The following is a 9,106-nucleotide window of genomic DNA, read 5'->3' as shown; positions in this document are numbered from 1 at the left end:
ATTTGGCTTGACTGTACTTCTCCAGAACCACAAGTCAAAGACATCAATTTTCCTTCTATCATCCCTCATCATTGTCCATCTTTCTGATGCAAAGTAATTGTGAAGACCATGGGCTGAAGCAGATGCACCTTAGTCTCCAGACTGACATCATTGCTCTTCAGTACTTTGGAGAAGTCTCTGACAGAATATATTCCCAGTGCAATTTGCCTTTTGATTTCCTGGCTGCTGGTACCCTAGCTTCCCATTCTGTGACGAAGTATTTATTGTGTTAAGGAGATGGGATTAGGGTGGGGTACAAGCTCCGCTTCCTTGATGCCTGTACAGACTCATGGAAACTCAATGCTTGTGCTTTCCTTGGATCCTCATTCTCCCAGGGTGCTTTTAGCTGCAGGATCCTGAGCCATCACTCACCAGTCTCTGCTGCACTGGCCTGTTCCACCCACAGTCATGCCAGTAATTTTGCCAACAAGTTTTGAGTTTCTCTGAGACCTTCTATTCAACCACAGAACCCAAGAGTCATAGAGGAGTGGAGGGACTGAGTGGAGGAGGAACAGGTGATGTCAGGAATAATAGCAAATTTGATCTGTATACAGAAGAGCAAATATTTGGGGCATTGTTGACCTCTGCTTTTTAGTGATTAGTCTGACATTAATCTTAGTCTACCATTTCTATAAATCTAGAAAGATAAACTAACCTCAGTTACTCTGATTCTGAACAATCACGATGTTTGAGTCTTTCCTTTTATTTATTTGGAAAATAATGAGTTGACCCACTAGCACCTTTCAATGTTTACTTTTCCCAAAAGATTATGATAAACTTACATTGTTGTTAGGTCCACCAAGTTGGTTTAGACTCATTGCAACTCCAGGAGAGAGGACAACTGCCCCGTAGATTCGGCTGAAATTGTCACAGGAGCAGACACAGGCCTTTTTTCCATGGCGTTCCCGAGTGGGCTGGAACTGTCGACTTTTCATTAGCAACTGACCTCTTACTCTTTGCGTCACCAGATCTCCTTTATAAACCCATAGATACGCCTTTGAGAAGCTTCTATTCATTGCAGATTTCCCATTATTAATGTTACAGCGGTCTCAGTGGTGTAATGGACAACATGTTGGACAGTTAACCAGAAGGTCAGCAGTTATAAACCACCAGCTGCTCCATGGGAGAAAGATGAGGCAGTCTGTTTTTGTTAAGATTTATAGTTCTGGAAACTTGGTGGACGATTGCCATGCTAGAATCAACTTAATGACCTGGGCTTTTTGTTTGCCCTTGTTTTTGTTTTGGTTGGATGATGGGAACCTGATTCCTTAGATAGCTTGCTTCCAGGTTGGAGAAGATGCTCCCAACTCATCCGGTATATATCACAATCCAGACCTAGAACCAGCCACGTCTGGTTTTATTCAGTGGAGAATGGTGTTTAGAGACTGTCTGTGTTCTCTAGGACAGAATACTACACAGTGGGTGGCTCTGGAGATCAGACATTCACAGTCTCACATTTCTGGAGGCCTGGAGTCCAAATCAGGGTGTTGGCTGGATTGTTTCCTTCTGTCTCTCTCCTAGTTTCTTGATGCCCAGTCATCCTTGCCTATGCTTGCACTTGCCTCTGTTCTCCCCTTATTCTTTTCTTGAAGACTCTGGGTTTGTTCTCTTCTCCAAGACACCTTGTGATGGGACTAGGATCCAGTCTTCCCCAGGATGCCCTCATGTTAATTTAACTTAAAGCGTCTTCAGAGAACCTGTTCCAAAGAAGGTAACCTTCACAGGCAGCTGCCAAGCAGCTTTTCTGAGGACACCGTTAGGCTCAGGCAGAGATCAATGAAAACTTGAAGTACTTGATGCTCCTAGATGCCTTTGTGAATAGACCTTTTCTGTAGAACTCGTCATGTAAAAAAATGAAAGATAAAATACATCATGAGTTTATCATGTTACTTGTAAGTTTAACTTAGGACAAATTCAGTTTATTTATTTATTGCTTGTCAAAGTGTGACTTTGTGTAAAGTGTGTGTAAAGGTTGTAGCCTTTTATCATATCTATTCAATCCAATAATCCAAGCGGCTGAACTATATGAGGACAGCATGGTTGGTGAAAGTCAGCAAAAGTGAGGGCAACCCACAGATGTTGTTGTTGTGAATAGAACAGACCCATCTCTGATGCTCCAGGAGGGTTTCAGAGTCCGGGAATCGCATGGAGGGAGATTGCCTATCTTTGTCCTGAGGACCAGCTGCTGGACTCAGACTGCATGCCTTTGAGTTGGCGGCATAACATCTAACCACTCAGTGGAGAGAGGAAACAATAGTCACAAGAATGAAGCCAAACACTCCATGATGATGATGAAGATGATGATCTGGGACCAGACAAGGCTTTGTTCTATTTTTTGTAAAGTCATCATGAGTCAAAGACAATCTGACAGTAACTGACAACCACAATAATTTAAAAAGACAGTTTCATGATTTTGCTTGACCTGATCCAATCTCCATTATTTAATTCCCAGGAAAAAAGTAATGAAAAATCTCAATATCAAGAAAACAAAGATTTATACCACTGAACCAATAGGTAGCATCATGATGGATGGAGAGGAGATTGAAACTGTCAACAGCTTCAACTTGCTTGGATCCACAATTAACACCCTTGGTACACAAGCCAGTGAGGAAATCAGGAGATGCATTGCACTGGGAAAATCTGCAGTTAAGGACTTCTTCAAATTATGGAGGAGTAATGATGTCAGCTCAAGGACTAGGGTGCGTCTGATTCAGGCCATGGCTTTCTGGTTACTTGCTATGCACCTGAGAGCTGGATAATGAATAAGGAAGACTGGAAAAGAATTGACACCTTTGAGCTGTAGTGTTGGAGAAGAGCACTGAACATCCCACGAATGGCCAAGAGAACACTATATCTTGGAGATGTTGCAGCAAGAGTGCTCTTTGGAGGCAAGAATGATGAGGTTTTGCCTCACATACTTTAGGCATCTTGCTAGGAGGGCCTTGGAGGAAGACATGATGTTGGGAAGGTTGGAAGGTTGGCGAAGGAGAGGAAGACCCTCAACCAGGTGGGTTGACACAGTGACTGCTGCAGTGGGCTCTTGTGTGTCAGGAAGTGAGAAGATGGCACATGATAGAAAAGGGTTCAGATACTTTGTTCATAGAGTTGCTGAGTCGTACTAGACTCAACATCACCCAACAACAACATTCTCTGTGTACAAGAATACACTTTATGTGTGAAGAGCTCTTATATAAGCCTGCTGTTCATAACTTTATGTGGAGCTGTGAAACGAAAGCCTGGATACCAAGCTTTAGATTTAAGTTTGTGGGGTGTAATGGATTAATGAATGGATGAATGGTGTAATGAACTCCTCCAAATACGTGTCAGCTGGTTTGGACCATGATTCCCCTAAGCAATGCTATAATGTAGCAGTTATGCAATTATGTTATCCTCCTCTACAGTGGAGTCAGACAAACATGTAAGGGGATTACGGTGGGTTGCAATATTCATGAGCCTATCACAGCCCTGATACAAAGTAAGGGAGGTGTTTCTCTGGGCTGTGACCTGCATCACCCTTTGTTTCACATGAGGTAACAGGAGAGAGGAGTGAGCAAAGAGGAGGGAGGGACTATCAGAAGAAAAGAAGAGCCAAGAGCAGAGCACATGCATGGGGTGCCTGTGCTGAGAACCTCCTAGAACTTGGAGACGCACAGGGAGAAAGCCTTTTCCTAGAGCTGATATACTAACTTTGTAATTCTGGTTTCCTTCTAGAGCCATCCACTTGTGTTATTTTTGTTATAGCAGCATGAGATGACTAAGACAGGAGAAGACGTAGCCACTCTATGAAAATCTCCAGTCCAGCTTACCTGCTTCAATTCAGCGAATATGGTGGGGACCTCAGGTTGTTGTTATCAGCACTGAGTGAACTCAAAGTCACGGCGCTCAATTACAACAAGCGGAAACCCTGTCTGGTCTTGTGCCATCTTTACAGTCTCCACTGCTCCCGGGTCCATTGTTGCATTCACTGTGTCAGCCCATCTTGTCGAGGGTCTTCATCTCTCCTTCGATAACTCTCTGCTTTCCAAGCATGATGTCTTCTCTAAGGGAGGCTATCATAGAAGCTGAAAACCCGAAACTGTTCCTCCTGTATCTGCTCCTTTGGAGACCTCTTACATTTGGGTCCCTGTTCAGGGGAAGGATTGACACAGGAGATGGGAGAGAATCAGAGAACACTGAGGTCTTATGAGCTTTTCATGTTGATTTTTTAATAGTTGTTAAAATCTAGATAACACATTTGCTATTTTACAATTCTTCACATAGAAAATTCAGTGAAAGTAATAACATCCATTATATAGGGCAACTACCACCAATATCCATTGCTGACTTTTCCATCCCCAGATAAAAACAACCACAAAAGCTTCCATATGCATCTCACTCCTGCTAATCACTCTTAAATTCTGATCTCTATATCTCTCAGAGTCAGCCACAGTTTGTTGTGATCCACACAGTCAAATGCCTTAGCATAGACGGTAAAACACAGGGAGACATTCCTTTGGTACTCTCTGCCTTTAGCCATGATCCATCCAACATTAGCTACAATATCCCTAGTACTATGGCCTCTTCTAAACCAAGCCTGCAAATCTGGCAGTTCTCTGTTGATGTACTGCTCCACTCATTTTTGGATAATTTTTCAGCAGAATCTTGCTTGCCTGTGGTATTAATATTGTTCAGTAATTTCTGCACTCTGTTGGGTCACCTTTCTGTGGATTGGGAACAAATATAGATCTCTTCCAGTAAGTTGGCCTGGTGGTTGTCCTCCAATTTTCTTGGCACAATTTAGTGAGCACATCCAGGCAGCGTTTGTTTGTTGAAATATATCAATTGGTATGCCATCAACTCCTGAAGACTTCCCCCCCACCCCGCCCCAATTCTTTCAGAGCAACTTGAATGTCTCCCTTCATCACCGCAGGCTCTTGTTCATATGTTGTTTCATGAAATTCTTCTGTGTCAGCCAATTCCTTTTGGTTCAGTGTGACTCTATATACTTCTTCCATCTTCTTTTAATGCTTCTTGGATCATTTAATGTTCTGCCTAAAGCATCTTTATGTATTACATCTCATGGTTTGAATTTGTTTTGCAACTCCTTCAGCTTAAGAAATGCTGAGCAAGTTCAGCCCTTTTGATTTCTGACTCCAGCTCTTTGAACATTTCATTATAATACCTCACTTTGTCTTCTTGAGCGTCCCTTTGAAATTTTCGGTTCAGTTCCTTAATTTCTTGATTTATTCCCTTTGCTTTGACTTCTTGGTGCTTTAGTGCAATATTCAGAATCTCTTCTGACATCCATCTTGGTCTTTTCTTCCTCCTCTGCCTTTGTAATGACCTTTTACATTTTTCATGGATGATATTCTTGATATACTCCCACAGCTCATTTGGTCTTCCCTTATTGGGGTTCAAGGCCTCAAAAGTGTTCCTGAGATGGTTTTGAAATTTGAATGGGATGGACTACCAGTAGAACAAACAAGTTCATCCTAGAGAGGGTGAAAGCAGGCTGCTCCTTGGAGGCAAGGATTCTGAGGCTTTGTCTGATATACTTTGGATGTGTTGTAAGGAGGGACCAGTCCTTGGAGCGGGACACCATGTTTGGAAGGGTGGAGAGACAGAGAGAGAGGAAGACCATCAATGAGATGGATTGACTCAGTGACTGTGGTAATGAGGCTAGGTATGTCAGAGACAGTAAAGTTGGCATAGGATAGAGCAGGTTTCAGGGCTATTGTACATAGGGTCACTATTAGCCACAAACGACTCAACAACACATAACAACAACAACCACCATCAGTGGAAGTGTTTCAACAAATAGATGCAGCAATGATGTGTTCATTTAACAAGAATCTTGGAACACAGATATCCGGGCAACTGACTGGAAAAAGCCACATTTGTGCCCATTTCCCCCAAAATATGGTGCCTGGAGGGAGTGCATCCAACGTGTTCCTTGGAGGCAGGGATGGTGGAGTTAATCTCACGTGTGTGAGCACACTGTCAGGAGGTAGCTGTCCTTGGAAAAAGACATCAGGTGGCGGCGTGACGAGGGCCAGTGGAAGACCCTCAGCAGCATGGGTCGACACAATGACTGTGGTCATGAACTTGAGCTTGGAGGAGAGTGTGAGGATGGGGCAGGAAAGGGCCAGGCTCCGATGTCACTCACAGGGTGGCCAGGGGTCATAGTTGACGTAAAGCCCCCAACAAGTCATTGACCTCATTTGGCCGAGAAGCACAGACACAGATCTGGGCTGGGCTGGGCTGGTTGGCTGCATGTCCAGCTTTGAGAGCATGTGATCCAGCACCACACCTGTCCTGTCCAGACACTTGGAGGGTAAGGAAGGCCACTTCGAGCAGACCTGATCTTTCTACTTACTCTTACAGGAGACCCCATCCAGATGTTTTGTCACCTAGGATCTCTGGCAGGACAGTGGTTAAGTAATTGTTTCTAACAGAAGGGTTGGTGGTTCGATCCCACCAGCTGCTCTCCAGGAAAAGATCTGCCGACTGTAGTCTGGCAAACCCTCAGGGGGCGCTCCATCTGACTGTTGGGCAAGGATGGCTGTGCGTGGGTGAGCTCTGTCAAGAAACGCCCCCAGGGATGTGCATGTGTGCGTGTGCACTTGCTCACATGCCTCAGCCTCGCTTGGGGTCTCCTTGGTGAAGATGGGAACCCCTGACAACTCCCAGAGTCTGCCACAGTCTACCAGAAGACCCCTGAATAGCCCCTGAATGTTAGACGGGCTCCAGCAGCTTAGAGACCACTCAGAGGAGACGGAACATGTGAGAGAGGCTAGAGCCCACTTGAGGTGAAGCTCCTGACAGCTCAGACCTCCACTTCAAACATCAGCATCTTCAGTGGTTTAAAATAATGGGGCTTTAAAGTTCACAACTGCCTTTGGAAGAAAATGGAACTACCTCATCCCAGCAATTGAGGGGAGTGATGAGGAAAGGAAATGGCAGGTGGGGGCTGACTGACAGCCAGGTGCAAGGCATTACACTGCAGCTCTTGGTCTTGTTCAGTGAGGGGTGCAGGGCCCCCCCCAAGTGTTTGTGACATCACTGCAGCTTGCCACAGCCATGCCAGGCAGGCTGGGCCCTGTGAGCTCTGTCTCTCTTCTCTCTGTTTCTTCCTGTCTCCCTTTCTCTCCTTCTAAACAGCTTGTTTGGCTTTGAGTGAAAAGGCCACAGAGAAAATTAGTTTCCTATTCAACAATTGTGTGCAATTATGGAAGAAAAATCCCCACTTTGTTTTGTGACATTGTTATAATTCCCACAATGCAACAGCACTTTCCCTGCTTTCTCCCTGTGCTTCCCATTTTCATTTGTCCTTTCCTTCCTGTCCTTTTCAGACTTGTGAGTTTTGTTTTGGGGAAATTGTGCCCTTTGGGTCTTGTGTGGCTGACTGTTCTGAGGAGCACGCTCCTTCCAGGAACCACAGCTCTCTCTATAGTTCTCTGGGTTGTTTGGCTGCGAAGTGGTCCCTGGGGGTGGGATTAGCCCAGCTTTGGAGGAGGACAGAGGGGAAGTTCAGGGGAGCTGCTCACACCTCCAAAGTGACCTTTTCTTCGACTTATTGTCAGCATCAAAAGCAAAAATAAACCAGCCACCAATCTGAAACAAGAACATGGGCCATTTATACGTCAAGTTTGAATCAAAGGCACAGGCAGCCCTCAATGGTGGTTTGGCTCCAGACACCAAAGTAGTGAGTTGCAACAAAGCAGGTCACATGAATTTTCTGGTTTCCTGATGCAGAGAACAGTTACGTTTACACAATGCAGGAGCCCATTAAAGGAGCTCTGGTGGTAGAGTGGGTTACGTGCTGCTGAGCTGTCAAATGAAACGCCGGCAGTTTGAGTCCACCGGCTGCTCCCTGGGAGGCTGGTGAGACGATTTGCTCTGTTGTCAAAGCCTTGGAATCCCCGTGGGGGCAGGTCTGCTGTCCTGTCACCCTCAGTCAGAGTTGACTTGATGGCGGTGGGATTGAGCTTTCTAGGAGGGAGCTCTGGTAGGGCAGTGGTTAAGCGCTTGACTGCCAACCACAGATCAGTGGTTTGAACTCACCGGTGGCTCCGTGGGAGAGTGCCCTGGCCGTCTGGTCCTGTGAAGATCACAGCCCGCAGCATCGCAAGGACAGTTCAACTCTGTCCCCGGGCTGCTATGAGCAGAGAGGCCAGCAACTCCTTATTAGACACTATGTGATTTAAAATGTGGAAGGTGTATGTCAGGGTGGTGTCCTCTCTCCATGCCTGTCTTTGTACACTGAGCAGATCATTTGAGAAGTTGGCCTTTATGAAAAACAGTGTGACGTCAGGATTGGAGCAGGTCTTACCAGCAATCTGTGTTATGCAGATGACACAACCTTGCTTGCTGAGAGTGAAGAAGACTTGAGCACTTGCTGCAAAAGATCAAAGGCTACAGCCTCCAATATGAATTACGTCTCAACATCAAGAAAACAAAAATCCTCACCACTGGACCAATAGGCATGAGAGATGGGAAAAGACTGAAATTATCAAGAATTAATTTTACTCAGATCCATCACCAACCCTACAGAAGAGGCAGTCAAGGCATCTAAATGCATGTTGCATGGGAAAGCCCACTGTCAAGGACTTCCCCGAAGACTGAGGCATGCCTGATCCAAGTCATGCTCTTCTTCAGGACTTCCATGATTCCGAGTGGATGACAGAAGAATGGAATCCTTTGAGTTGTGGTGTTGGTGAAGAATGTTGAACATCCCACGTTTTGTCAAAAGAGCAAACAAGTCCTTCTTGGAGGATGTGCCACCAGGTTCATCCTTAGATGCAAAGACGGTGAGGTTTCATCTCATGTATTTCATGCATGGATGTCAGACCAGGGAAGGTGGAGGGTCGGAGAAAGAGAGGAAGATCCTTAACAAGATGGGCTGATGTGGTGACTGGAGCAATGGCTGTGCGCGTGCTGGAGGTGGCGAGGACGGTGCAGCACAGGACCAGGCTCGGTCTGCTCTTCATACGGTCAGTGAGTTGTAGTTGATTTGTCGGCACATAGCATCACCTCCACCACCACCTCCACCACCACCACCTCCACCTCCACCACCTCCACCTCCACC

At 45.6% G+C, this 9,106-nt stretch overlaps 1 pseudogene; it reads left to right on the top strand.

Annotated features, from left to right (window-relative positions):
* Positions 1–8,940: 8,940 nt before the first annotated feature.
* Positions 8,941–9,106, top strand: part of LOC102863273 — a 34,546-nt pseudogene continuing 34,380 nt past the window's right edge.

This window comes from Elephantulus edwardii, unplaced genomic scaffold (assembly GCF_000299155.1).
Source record: "Elephantulus edwardii isolate Elephantulus edwardi_28Jun2011 unplaced genomic scaffold, EleEdw1.0 scaffold00127, whole genome shotgun sequence".
NCBI classification, from domain to species: domain Eukaryota; kingdom Metazoa; phylum Chordata; class Mammalia; order Macroscelidea; family Macroscelididae; genus Elephantulus; species Elephantulus edwardii.
This window is presented reverse-complemented; position numbering and strand designations above follow the sequence as displayed.